This window comes from Salmo salar, chromosome ssa19 (assembly GCF_905237065.1).
Source record: "Salmo salar chromosome ssa19, Ssal_v3.1, whole genome shotgun sequence".
Taxonomy (NCBI): Eukaryota; Metazoa; Chordata; class Actinopteri; order Salmoniformes; family Salmonidae; genus Salmo; species Salmo salar.
In genome coordinates, this window is record NC_059460.1 from 74,903,640 (window position 1) to 74,917,566 (window position 13,927).

The 13,927-nt window shown below is 44.0% G+C and overlaps 1 protein-coding gene across 1 annotated transcript in view; it reads left to right on the forward strand.

The window, feature by feature from the left end:
* Positions 1 to 689: 689 nt before the first annotated feature.
* LOC123729030 (sodium channel protein type 2 subunit alpha-like) overlaps positions 690 to 13,927 on the forward strand; it is a 46,322-nt gene continuing 33,084 nt past the window's right edge. The window contains exon 1 of the mRNA XM_045702729.1: positions 690 to 1,144. The gene's annotated coding sequence lies outside the window, so the exon portion shown is untranslated. The remainder of the gene's footprint in view (positions 1,145 to 13,927) is intronic.

The window sequence follows — 13,927 nt, forward strand, 5'->3', positions numbered from 1 at the left end:
ATTATAGGCTACCCACATGGGTGGTCGAACTTTATAGAATATTGTATTATTGACTCATGTTGTTCTAACCATTAAGGATAAACTATAGCGCTACGTTAAATCAACCCAAGATTAAAACAAACGTTTTGTTCCCATGAAAACGTCATAATCCTGATTGGCCTCATAATCCGCGAGTCTAGTTTTTCAAAACAACATTGGTCCTAATGTTAACTTCCTGAAGAAAAATTAAGCTAGCTAATTATATCAGGAAACAGATTCCACAAGTCACTATACAGTCTCCATCAGGATGAGGCATACACTCACTAATAGATGAGTTAATAATAATATTCAAGATCAATCAAATGGCCTAACCCTTTAAATCTTATAGCGCTAGGCCTATATTTCAACTGTCGGCTATTTAAAAGCGCAATGTGCTTTTTGTGACACGTCTGAAGCTAGGAGGATTACAGACTCATCATAAGGACTTTTTAATAAAACTGTTTCATTATCCAGACTTTCTTGCTCATCCTCATTCCATCTCTACATTATTTAAACTTATTAACCTATTATTGCATGCTCCACTATAACTTTATTAGCCTTATGCCCTCCTGAAGAACACAGCACAGACAAATGGGAGTAGGCGTTACCTCTGAACGTTTGACTTCCTCACTTCGCGGCTCAAGGGCAATCAAATGGTCCGGACTCGTTTTCCGTGACAGGTTACAGAATCTCTCACCGACGCTTCTTGCGGTAAACCGTCGCGCGTAAAGTTGTTATAGACTACTTGGACTAAATCAACAGCTGTGTGGACAACGACTTTCTGCACGGAGCATATTAAATAATTTATTTGGAGTCTATTTATTGGAAAGTGCAATAAAATATAAATCGGTCAACTCAGAACCGTTAAAAATATGCCTAATAATGAGTTGGGTTAACAACTGGTAGAATACGCGCGTTTTTTTCGAATCATTGGGTGCACCTTGCATTAACAAAACAAATTCTATCTTCGAATTAATTATAACACTTTTCAAATAAGGTATTTCGGATTGTTTGGAATTGTGTAAAGAGTGTTCGACATGGCCTTATCTCTTCTAGTGGATGGAAATGCCCAAATGTATTGAAGTAGACTGGGGGACGCAATGCTGTAAATAAAGGAGTTTCACATGTAAGTAGCCCATTTTCATCTTCCTTTGCTGTCCAGTGCCGGTACCTAACCTCATCAAAATATGTCATTAGATTCCTACTGGCCCTACGCTTTTTCTTTAACTAAACATAGCCCATTTAACCTGTACAATTCAGCTAAAGTGTAGGCTATGGTTAACTAAATAGGCGTCTATTGATTTACGTTGTCTGTTAGCCTAATTTTAACCTTTTGGAGGGGCCAATAGGGTATTTCATATTTTCAAATAGGCTAATGAATATCATATATGGGATATAATTCATGGAAATTATACTTAGGCTACGATAATTGAGCTTTTTCATTACAGTTTAAGACTTAAATTCATATGTTGCGTTGTTTTTAAAAATCCTTTTTTACACAGTTGACTTGGCATATGAAGTGGTGAAACAACTTGTGCTTTCATTTACGGTTTAAAGATTATAGACTTGGCTACTAGTTGTTTAAGTTGTAATAATGTTCATTTGGGAAAGGGTTTTCGAAAATGCGCAACCCTTAATGCTTTGAATATGTTGTTAGGAAATCAACGTGCCGCGAGCACGGGGATTAGTTTCTCCACTTGGTAATCATGTTTAGAAGCACTCTTTGGTTGATTACATGGGTTGAAATGATAAGGGCACGGGAGTAGAACAAAAGGTTCAAGTCTTCAAAGCAATGACGGTGTCATGGTTTTTCTGTTCACATTTGGCACCAAAAAATAGGTTAGGATTTGTGTTGGTTAGGTTTGTGTTACACTTTGCCCCTTCAGCATGTTTTTTTTTTTTTTTGGGGGGGGGTCTTTATGTGATCCAAAGAGTGATTCCAATTTATATATAGGTTACAGTATTAAAATACGTTTTAACATCAGAAAACATCAACTAAAAGCAGCATTGGATACACCGCCAAGACAACTTATAATAATGGACAACAGGTGTCTGCAGGCTATGCCTCGCATGCAATAGCCAGGGTAGCCTAGATCTGAGAGTGCCATCGCAGTTCAAAAGCCGTGACACTGAGATGTTTGTTCAATGTACCAGCGAGCTGTTCTCCCGAATAACTGACCTTTCGAGGTGTATGTAGTTGGCTAAGTAGACGCGGAAGCTGTCGCGCGGTGGTTTTCCAGGCGACGCGAACCGCTGTGCTCTTGTCCAAGGTCCTGAAAGTCAAGACAAGTAACGTGGGATTCGGTTAAAGTCGAATCTCGTACTAGGTTAAAACCCTTTAAAGTTTAAATGATGTTTTATCTACTGCACTTGCCAAAATAATTTGCTTCAACAGCTTCAAAATAACAGATTTTAATCAGTACAAAAATAATACAAATACAATAACTGATTAATGTTAAAAACATAATTATATATAGATATGAATATATATTTATTTAAAAACATGAATAAGATATAGGCTAGTGTGTATATATATATATATATACACAGATGATTCACGCTTCACCATATGGCAGTTCGAAGGATGAATGTGGGTTTGGCTACCTGCCCCAAAGCATAGTGCCAACTGAAGTTTGGTGGAGGAGGAATAATGGTCTGGGGCTATTTTTCATGGTTCGGGCAAGGCCCTTTAGTTCCAGTGAAGGGAAATCTTAACGCTACAGCATACAATGACATTCTAGACGATTCTGTGTTTCCAACTTTGTGGCAACAGTTTTGGGACGGCCTTTTCCTGTTTCAGCATGACAATGTCCCCATGCACAAAGCGAGGTCCATACAGAAACTGTTTGTCGAGATCAGTGTGGAAGAACTTGTTTGGCTTGCACAGATCCCTGACTTCAACCACATCGAACACCTTTGGGATGAATTGGAACACCGACTGTGAGCCAGGCCTAATCGCCCAACATCAGTGCCCGAACTTACTAAGGCTATTGTGGCTGAATGGAAGCAAATCCCCGCAGCAATGTTCCAACATCTAGTGGAAAGCCTTCCCAGAAGAGTGGAGGCTATTAAACTGCTTTAATAGTGAAGGGGCGACCAACTCCATATTAATGTCCATGATTTCTATTTATTTGGTGAAAATAGCACATAATGACACAGCACTTACATAAGACATTTCAACATTAAAACAGAAATGTGCAACATGTTTGGATTTGCTATGTCTAGAGCATTCTCCACTAAGGTGACATCATACCACACATCAGATCGATGTTATGGCTGAAGCTTTTGCTTGTATTCCTCCAAACCCACACCATGTTCCCCTAAGTCAGGTATCCAGAAGTGGAGCCTCTGACTGTGCTATGAGGGGGTCTGTCGGTTATATAAAATACCAGGCACATGCATGCTTGCTATGGGGTTGCGCATGATTAACAGCCTTTGTATTTGCATAAAACTGTCAAAACATCATCAACGCCTTTGGCAAGACATCCACAACTCACGCTGCCTCACTTGACTGTTTGTGTGTATATATAGAGAGATAGTTATGAATTCATAGTTATGAGTCTAAGCAAAAGCTTTTCTCATTTGAAGTCTTGTTATTATCAGCAATAGGTGCATCTGGAATGTTCTCTCAACTTGTGTTCTTATCGACCCCCAGCATTGTGAGAGGGAAATAAATGAGGGCAAATGCATTCTCATACTCCAATTTCATTGTTATTTAACACTACAAATGGATTTCACTTATAATTTTTGCCTCTTGTTTGTCTAAAGCCTACACAAGGGCTATAGCCTATGGGGAGGTTTCATCAGGGTCCCTATTGTTTTTTTCCAAACGCTTCAGTGTGCCATGCTATAAATGTGGCGACGCAAAGGAGCCCAGTCAATCACAGAATGGGCATGTCCGCATTACATCTCCCAGTCATAGAATCTCTGAAAAGGTATATAATATAACCTGCTCAAAGGTCTTTTACCAAGCTTGATACCTTGAGGTATCCACAATTTCCCTTTTTGGGGTAATTAAATTTTTAAAGAGAGAGTCATTACAATTATAATCAAATCTTGTATAATTACAGAAAATGAAAAGGACTGTGTTGGTACAGTAGGCCTACCTTCCAAGATTTGTGTCTGTATCAATCCAACCACATGTCAAGCTCAGATTAACTGATTTCTGGGTAAAATATCAAGACTTCTGGATAGACTACATGGCAGCAGACCAGGCCTAGTTGTTTTGAAACATTGTATCCCACATGTATTTGTTTGTTTGTTTCAATGGTAGAAACATAATCCTCGTAATTCTGACATGACCAGCGTCTGTTTTGCTAAAGCAAAGCAAGCCATGACTTTCTACTAGCAGATACCACCATGACTACTAGCAGACACCACTGATGACCATGGTTTCATTATTTGTTTTGCAGCTCATGGTATTCTCTGTGTGAATACAGACATTATTTCTGTGATTTATCGGACTGCTTGTTTTTTGTTATGCCTTTCTTGTATTTCCTCTAACAGGAAGAAAGGAATCTTTCCTCTTGTTAGGACTATTTTTATTCTGGTGAAGTGTATAAATATTTATCTTGGTAGTTCACAGATGCCCAGATGTATGCCTCAAACTATAGGTCTGACTTTACTTTTGGTACACTGTGAGCCCTTCGTTGGCTGCTATAGCCATACAGATGTAGGATCTTAATTTGAGCCAGTCTCCTACAGCAGGAAAAAAAATCCTGCAGCAACAGGAAATGTGAATTATAACTAATGGACATTTGTTGCGGTTGATATGTCTTTTATAAGGGAAAATAAAGTCTGAAATTTCAAAGTGGAAATTAAACTTTAGAAAAGCCATTTCAAACCTCAAATACACTTCAGGTTTTACATTTACTGCATTGTGGGAAAATTCTCCTGCAACAAGGTTATCAAATTAAGATCCTACATCTGTATGATGTACTGACTTCAGTTGCTCTGGGTCATGTAGGTTAAACAAGCTGTCAGCAGATCTTTCTTCACAACTCTCATTGCTAGAATTAGCAATGTGCCATACCAAGAACTGCATTTGCATATATAGATTTATTTGAAATGGATTTAAGCATTTTCCCCTCTGCAATTTTGCCTTCAGGCTACACAATCGCGTTGGTGTGTGGTGTAACCCACACCAATCGTGGTGGTGCCATTGCACTGTTGACCTGTCACTAATCACTAGGGAAACGATTGTAAAAAACACCTTGTCTTTCAACCCCCTCTATCTTTGTTGCTCTGCTGTAATAACCCCTTTGGGCGGCCAATAAACAAGCGCTTAAAGAGACCCATTTAAAGCCCAAAGAGTGTGTCAGTGTTTTGACATGTGCCTTCTGGAGGAGCCTCAGGGGGTTGATATGAGGAATGGTTTAAAGGATGACTTTGATACCCATCTTGTTTGTCTGAGATGACCCCTATGTCAAGGGATTTGTCTGCAGCCTAAGTTTAGTTATCAAATCAAATGTATTTATATAGCCCTTCTTACATCAGCTGATATCACAAAGTGCTGTACAGAAACCCAGCCTAAAACCCCAAACAGCAAGCAATGCAGGTGTAGAAGCACGGTGGCTAGGAAAAACTCCCTAGAAAGGCCAAAACCTAGGAAGAAACCTAGAGAGGAACCAGCCTATGAGGGGTGGCCAGTCCTCTTCTGGCTGTGCCGGGTGGAGATTATAACAGCACATGGCCTAGATGTTCAAATGTTCATAAATGACCAGCATTGTCAAATAATAATAATCATAGTAGTTGTCGAGGGTGCAACAGGTCAGTAACACAAGAGTAAGTGTCAGTTGGCTTTTTCATAGCCGATCTTTGAGAGTATCTCTACCGCTCCTGCTGTCTCTAGAGAGTTGAAAACAGCAGGTCTGGGACAGGTAGCACGTCCGGTGAACAGGTCAGGGTTCCATAGCTGCAGGCAGAACAGTTGGAACTGGAGCAGCAGCACGGCCAGGTGAACTGGGGACAGCAAGGAGTCATCAAGCCAGGTAGTCCTGAGGCATGGTCCTAGGGCTCAGGTCCTCCGAGAGAGAAAGAAAGAAAGAGAAAGAGAGAATTAGAGAGAGCATATTTAAATTCACACAGGACACCGGAAAAGACAAGAGAAATACTCCAGATGTGACAGACTGACCCTAGCCCCCGACACATAAACTACTGCAGCATAAATACTGGAGGCTGAGACAGGAGGGGTCAGGAGACACTGTGGCCCCAGCCGATGAAACCCCCGGACAGGGCCAAACAGGTAGGATATAACCACTTTGTCAAAGCACAGCCTCCACACCACTGGGTCCCGTTTGAACCAAGCTCTCTGTGGCTAAGAACGCTGATTAGCCAATGGCCAGGCAGTAATCTCTAATGGTTCCCCCTGGGAACATGGCCGACCGCTCAATTTGGATGTAACGATGACGCTGGGAGTCAGATGCAGGTGGTGAGTTTAATAATGAACACAGAGCGATACAAAACAAGAGAAGCGTCTGGAAATGAACACAGAACCAACACTGCCTGAAGGATGATGCTAGATAAATGGGAGTAATCAGGATAGTCCAGGTATGCCACACGATGGGGAGCAGGTGTGCATAATGTGGATTGCCAGGTGTGTGTGTGTAATGATGGGTTGCCAGGACCGGTGGTTAGTAAACCGGCGATGTTGAGCACCGGGGCGGGAGTAGACGTGACAGTACCCCCCCGTCATAGGGGACGGATTCAGCCAGGGGACCAGAAACCACTGGCCTGAGGGAAACATGAAAAGAGGGTGAGATTCGGTAATTAGTGGGAGCTATAATCTATACGTTACCTCATTGACCCTCCGGAGGACCTTGAATGGCCCTACAAACAGGGGGCTCAGCTTCTTACAGGGCAGGCGGAGTGGGAAGTTTCTGGTGTAGAGCCAGACGCAATCACCAGGATGGAACATGGGAGCCTCACTACAGTGGTGATCTGCTTGCTCTTTCTGGTGGCAGAGCATCACGTGGGCGTCATTCCAAACCTCGTCTGCGCGCCTGAACCACTCGTCCACCGCAGAGGCTTCGGTCTGGCTCGGGGTTCAGAGCTAGGGCTGGCTGATAACACTGGAAAGGAGTCAGCCTGGTGGAGGAGTGACGCAATGAATTCTGAGCGTACTCCGCCCAGGGAAGGAATCAGGCCCACTCCCCCTGCCGGTCCTGGCAGTGACTCCTCAAAAACCTCCCCAGCTCCTAGTTTATCCGCTCCACCTGCCCGTTAGACTGAGGCTGGTACCCAGAAGTGAGGCTGACCGTGACCCCCAGGTTCTCCATGAAGGCTTTCCATACCCGTGACGGTAATTGGGTGCCACAGTCGGAGACGATGTCCTCTGGAAGGCCATAGTGCCGGATGGCCTGATGGAACAGTCTGGAGAGCCATAGGGCGACCAGAGAGAGGGATAAAACGGCAGGATTTAGAGAATCTGTCCACAACCACCAAAATGGTGGTGAAACCATCAGAGGGGAGATCAGTGACAAAATCAATGGACAGATGAGACCAGGGGGCTAGGCACGGGAAGGAGTTTCCCAGCTGGAACATGCCGGGGAGATTTAGTTTGGGCACATACGGAACAGGAGTTGACGTAGCAAGTGGTGTCCTGCGAGCCACCAGTACTTTTTGGAGAAGGATTGATAGTGCGGGTGATACCTGGATGTCCAGCGATGACAGCTGTGTTCGCCCAGGTCAGCAGCCAATCCCTTATCCCCGTGGGAATGTAGATGTGCTCAGGAGGACAGGTAGTGGGGGCAGGTTCCCTCGCCAAGGCCTGGCGAATGTCCACATGTACGTCTCAGACCACGGTGCCTATGACTCGATGGCAGGATTATGGGTGCACTCAGGGAAGGAACCTCTCCCGAATCATAGAGATGGGATATCGGCTTTGGTGTTCTTTGAACCTGGGCGATATGTCAGATTGAAGTCAAATCTAGTGAAAAAAAGGGCCCACCTTGCTTGGAGTGGGTTCAGCCGCCTCGCTGTCTGTATGTACTCCAGGTTCCGATGGTCGGTGAGGATGAGAAATGGGTCCTTGGCACCCTCCAGCCAGTGTCTCCACACCTCTAATGCCAACTTCACCGCCAGGAGCTCCCGATCGCCGAAGTCATAGTTCCTCTCTGCAGGAGACAGTTTCTCTGAGTCATATGCACATGGATAACATTTTTGTGGATTACCTTGTCGTTGGACACCGTGCTGAAAAATGTCAACCATTCTTCCCCCTTCCCAGATAGGATTGTAGGCACTACACACTTACAATTGGGTTACTTTTTTTTTTTTAAGTGGGCCCCGTGGAGCTGTTTGATCGCTGCCAGGACCAACGGGAGAGGGTAATGGTAATTAGTGGTGATGGCATTCAAACATCTGTAATCAATGCATGGGTGTAACCCTCCATCCTTCTTTGCCACAAAGAAGAAGCCTGCCAACAAAGGGGACGTGGACGAAACCTTGTTGGAGGGCCTCATGGATGTACTCATCCGTAGCCTTCGTTTCAGCCATTAACAGAGGGTAGATGCGGCTGCACAGGGGCGCAGAGCCTGAAAGCAGGTCGATGGCACAGTCCCAGGGGAGAGGAGGGAGGCAGTTGCCACGGGTTTTGGAAAGAACCTCCCGCATGTGTTGGTATACCTCCGGGATGTTGGGCTGAAGGGCAACCACAGGACTCTCAACCAATGTGGAACCATAGGGGAAGGGAAAGCAGGTCCTCTGGCATTCGGGTGCCCAGTCCGTGATTGTCATCCTCGACCATGAGATGGTGGGGTTATGGCGTTGGAGACATGGGAGGTCTATCTTTTGTATGGGTGCACTGATGATGAAGGGAATGCTTTCTTGATGTATGGACTCCACAGTGAGGGTGCATGGTGTTGTGATGTGTGTGATAGTCCCAGATCACAGTGGTCCATTATCTTGCACTTGAACCGGGGAGGAGAGCAGGTATAAGGTGATGTTCAGGGAGGCGGCAAAGACCTGGTCAATAAAATTCCCGTGGCACCAGAATCCACTAGAGTTGTAGAAATAGTAGATGAGGGACAGCCAACTAGTGAAATCGATACTAAAAAGGGTTTGGTGGAAAGTGATGATGGAATACTCATGCTCTCGTGGACCCTGGGTTGGAACGTACCGGACACCATTGAAGCTGGTGCCCCTCTTGACCACAATAGGGACAGAGCCCTAGCTGTCTCCTATGGCATCGCTCAGCCACGGGGAGGCATGTGGCTCCTACCTCCATGGAGTTAGGCTCTGATACAGAATGGTCAAGGAAGGAGGGAGAGAGGCGATGGGGGTGCCGACACTCCTGGTATAGGTTATCCAGACAGATGGCCATCGCGATGAGTGCATTAAAGGAGAGGGTGTAGTATCGGCATGCCAATTCGGTCTGCACCTCTTTGCACAGTCCTCTTCCGAATATGGTGTTGAGTGCCGGTTCATTCCATCAACTGGAGAGTGCCACGGTCCGGAAGGTGAGGACATACTCCGCATCGGTCTGGCCATCCTACCGTAGCTGGAGTAGGCGCTCACCTCCCCTCTCTGCCCTCCGGTGGATGATCGAAGACTCCTCTGAACAGAGCCTTGAATCCCTCATAGGAAGCCAGTGCCCCCTCTCCCAGACAGCCGTAGCTCACTCCTACGTCCGTCCGGTCAGCAGAGAAATAACCGTGGCAACGTTGGACCTCTCAGTGGTGGGGGCTCCCGTCTGATGAGCGAAATAGAGGGAGCACTGGAATAGAAAGCCATGTCATATTTGTCCGGGAGGGACAAATGGGCATCGCTGACCTGGGCGGACTGCTGGATGGGCTGGGGTGCTGGTTCGACTTGTGATAGAAAATCCATCGCTAGTTGGAAGTGACGTCCCTCGGGTAATGTCGAGACATTGAAGAACGCGGAAAACCTCACCCATAGCCATCCCCAGTTGCGCCAGCTGGTCGTGGTGTTGGTGAAATAGGTGTCCCTGTTCACCAATCATCTGGGAATGTCCTGATTCCCTGCTGCTTTCATTTGTAAAGCCAGAATTCTGTAACGATGACACTGGGAGTCAGGAAGCAGGTGGTGAGTTTAATAATAATAATAAACATAGCGCGATACAAACCAAGAGCAGCGTCTTGACATGAACACAGAATCAATTCTGCCTGAATAGTGATGCTAGGGAGTGCTAGATAAAGGGGGAGTAATCAGGATAGTGATGAAGTCCAGGTGTGCCCTAATGATGGGGCACAGGTGTGCGTATCTGCCAACAGCTCTGGTGGACATTCCTGCAGTCAGCATGCCAATTGCATGCTCCCTCAAAACTTGAAACATCTGTGGCATTGTGTTGTGTGACAAAACAGCACATTTTAGAGTGGCCTTTTATTGTCCCCAGCACAAGGTACACCTGTGTAATGATGACACTGTTTAATCAGCTTCTTGATATGCCACACCTGACAGATGGATGGATTTACTTGGCAAAGGAGAAATGCTCACTAACAGGGATGTAAACAAATGTGTGCCCAACATTTGAGAGAAATACTGTTTTGTGCATATGTAACATTTCTGAGATCTATTATTTCAGCTCATGAAACATGGGACCAACACTACATGTTGCGTTTGTATTTTTGTTCAGTGCATATTGATCACGCAGCTTCCCAAGTCCTTTTGAGGAGACAAGCCTTTGTCAAGGGACAAAGAAAAGTGATTCATAACTTGTTATGGAATGGCCCCTTTTGACCAGAGTAGCAGTGTTTAAATGCTGTATTCAGAGTAAGGTTAGTCATATAGCACAAGATTATATTTCGCTTCGTCCCATGAGACAATATGAGTCTAATACAGTCTCATGAGATGATATCAGTAGGTCTTTATGATTGTGTGTACAAGTGGAATTAGTATTTGAGAGTTTTGATTAACTCAGTCATGACATAAGAGCCCAGGACTGAATAAATAGCCCAGGACTGAATAAATACTGGTGGTCAGACAGAAAGATATGTGCTACCACTGTTCTAACTGGTTTGAGAATGTAAAGGCTTTGGGAGATGACCAAATCTCACCAGCAGTAACAGCAATCTAAGTCCCCTGCCTTTTCATTTGAGATTTGCAGGCCGACCAGCATTCAGTCAGAAGGGTTCAAGCGCGGTATGACCTTACAAGAATGAGTTGGAGATTTGTGGCATTGATAACGCTCAAAGGCACTATAATTAAGCAATAAGGCCCGAGGGGGTGTGGTATGTGGCCAATATACCATGGCTAAGGGCTGTTCTTACGCACGACACAACGCGGTGTGCATGGATGCAGTCCTTAGCCGTGGTAAATTGGCCATATACCACAAACCCCAGAGGTACCTTATTGCTATTATAAACTGGTTATCAACATAATTAGAGCAGTAAAAATAAATGTTTTGTCATACCTGTGGTATACGGTCTGATATACCACGGCTGTCAGCCAATCAGCATTCAGGGCTCGAACCACCCAGTCTATAAAAGAATGTTGATGACACATAAACATAAGACGCAGCAATAAATGCAATTCCACAGAGGAAGTCCATTGTCTGAATCCCTGTGTGGTTTACCTTACAGAATGCCAACAAAATAAAAAGAAGATAAGTGGAGATTTTTATTCGCCACTGACAAATATCTTGTTGGAGTGAATCAAAAAGCTGTCCTTGAGGTTTCAACAGTTTCTCTCGTCAGTAGATCATTCCTAGGTACCCATCTTGATGTTTAAACCAAGTTAAAATGCGGAGTAGAGGTGGCACTTAGCTTTGAGGCTATACATCACTGGTTTACAGACAGGATGCCCTTGTGACTTTAGTGTTCTACTATCTGATATCCTCAGCTCCTTTACTAGTTGTGGTTTCCCTTCAGATAGGTCCTTTTCAAAAGGATATTTATTTTGGAATGGAGTATTTAGTTAATTGGATATTTCACCACACGTATCTCTATCAGTTTATCTTTTCAGAAATTAAAGGAGATTTGAGGGTTAAGAAGAGCAAAGGAGGGATGTTTTACATATTAGTCACTTTACCCCTACCTACATGTACATATTACCTCAATTACCTTGGCTAACCTGTACCCGGTACCTGTACTCGGTACTGGTACCCCCTGTATATAGCCTTGTTATTGTTATTTTATTGTTACTTTTTTATTTTTTACTTTAGTTTATCTAGTAAATATTTTCTTAACTCTTTTCTTAAAACTGCATAGTTGGTTATGAGCTTTTAAGGAAGCATTTCACTGTAAGGTCTACACCTGTTGTATTCGGCGCATGTGACAAATACAATTTGATTTGATCATTCAGTACATACTTTGAACAAAGTCAAATGTGGCAGACACGGAAGGAGGAGACACTGTACATATCTCTCCGTAGATTGTGACATTGCATCCATTGTACAGGAGAGGAGACAGCTATTTTTGGAAGCCAGTTTGGATACATTATGAATTATACACACACTGATTCTGGCATCCACCCGGGTCTATGTCGGCAGTAGCCTCAGGGGAATTATGGCCATCACACTTGTAGTAGCTAGATGCGCTGCGCTCCAACAGTGTTTTGTCAAGCTCTTTCCCATGTCTGACAAGCACAGGCCGTGCTGAGGTTGGCAGACTTCAATACTAGAAAAGACAGATCCTGTAGAAAAGCGCAACAGTTCTTTTTTATTTAATTTTTTACCTCTATTTAACTAGGCAAGTCAGTTAAGACCACATTCTTATTGACAGTTTTTGCCCAGTTGGGTATGATGTCCTGTGTGTGTGTGTGTGTGTGTGTGTGTGTGTGTGTGTGTGTGTGTGTGTGTGTGTGTGTGTGTGTGTGTGTGTGTGTGTGTGTGTGTGTGTGTGTGTGTGTGTGTGTGTGTGTGTGTGTGTGTGTGTGTGTGTGTGTGCACATGCGCGTGTATTTTTAACACAAGGCTGATCCGGTACAAATGTATTGAAAGTACAGATGAAAACGACAAGTCAAGACATACATAAAACCAGATTGGAGTAGATTGAACAACCCAAAAAAGACAGTAATGAGGAGAAAAACAGAAAAAAAGCATGAGACCGAGCCTCATGACAGTGCATGAGCTTTATCAAGCCCTGAGTTCTATTAAAGAGGCTACACTGCTCTTTTAGCAGGAAACTACTGTGACAAGGTGGGGAGGAGAGGATTCAAACAAGATGAATCTAAGTGGGTCGCAAGAGCGTGAGGCAATTCTGCATCCATAAAACAGACGGAAAGGGAGCGAATCAATGTAAAGGCTATTAGGATGATCAAGATCATGTCATTTTAGGACCAGAACAGGGCCAAAACAGAGTTTGTTGAATTTAGGCAAAGGCAAAGCTTCCTGTGCTGTTGCTTTGTCTCAAATATGCACATATTAGGTCAAATGTAGGGTTGGGGTTTGAAATTCCTGTATTTTTCGGCTATTACCAACTCTAAATATGTCAGTAGCAGTAGTTTTTGTATTTTATCTGTATGTAGTGGCTATGTGTTTGACTATGTGTAACAATGTTATGCATAGGAAATGAACAGAACTAACTAGCAGGGAGCTTTGTTTTGATTCGACATGGACTCAGTAGGCCTCATTTTAGCCTCGGGGGAATTATTACTAAAACATTATTACTAAGATGGACAATTTAATCATTTCTAATGAAGGGGATTATGAATTTCCTTAAAAGTGGAAGTGGGTGGTTTGTTATGACATACACATTCTATCAAGAGAATGCCTTAAGGATATCAAAGAGGACAAAATCAAAAGGGGGGAATGCTGTGCCGCTTCACTTACAACACATAGTGCTCTGTCAAAGTGTATGGGGTCGAGAGTTTCAAGTTCATTGGTGTCCACATCACCAACAAACTATCATGGTCCAAACACACCAAGACAGTCGTGAAGAGGGCACGACAACACCTTTTCCCCCTCAGGAGACTGAAAAGATCTGGCATGGGTCCCTGGATTCTCAAAATGTTC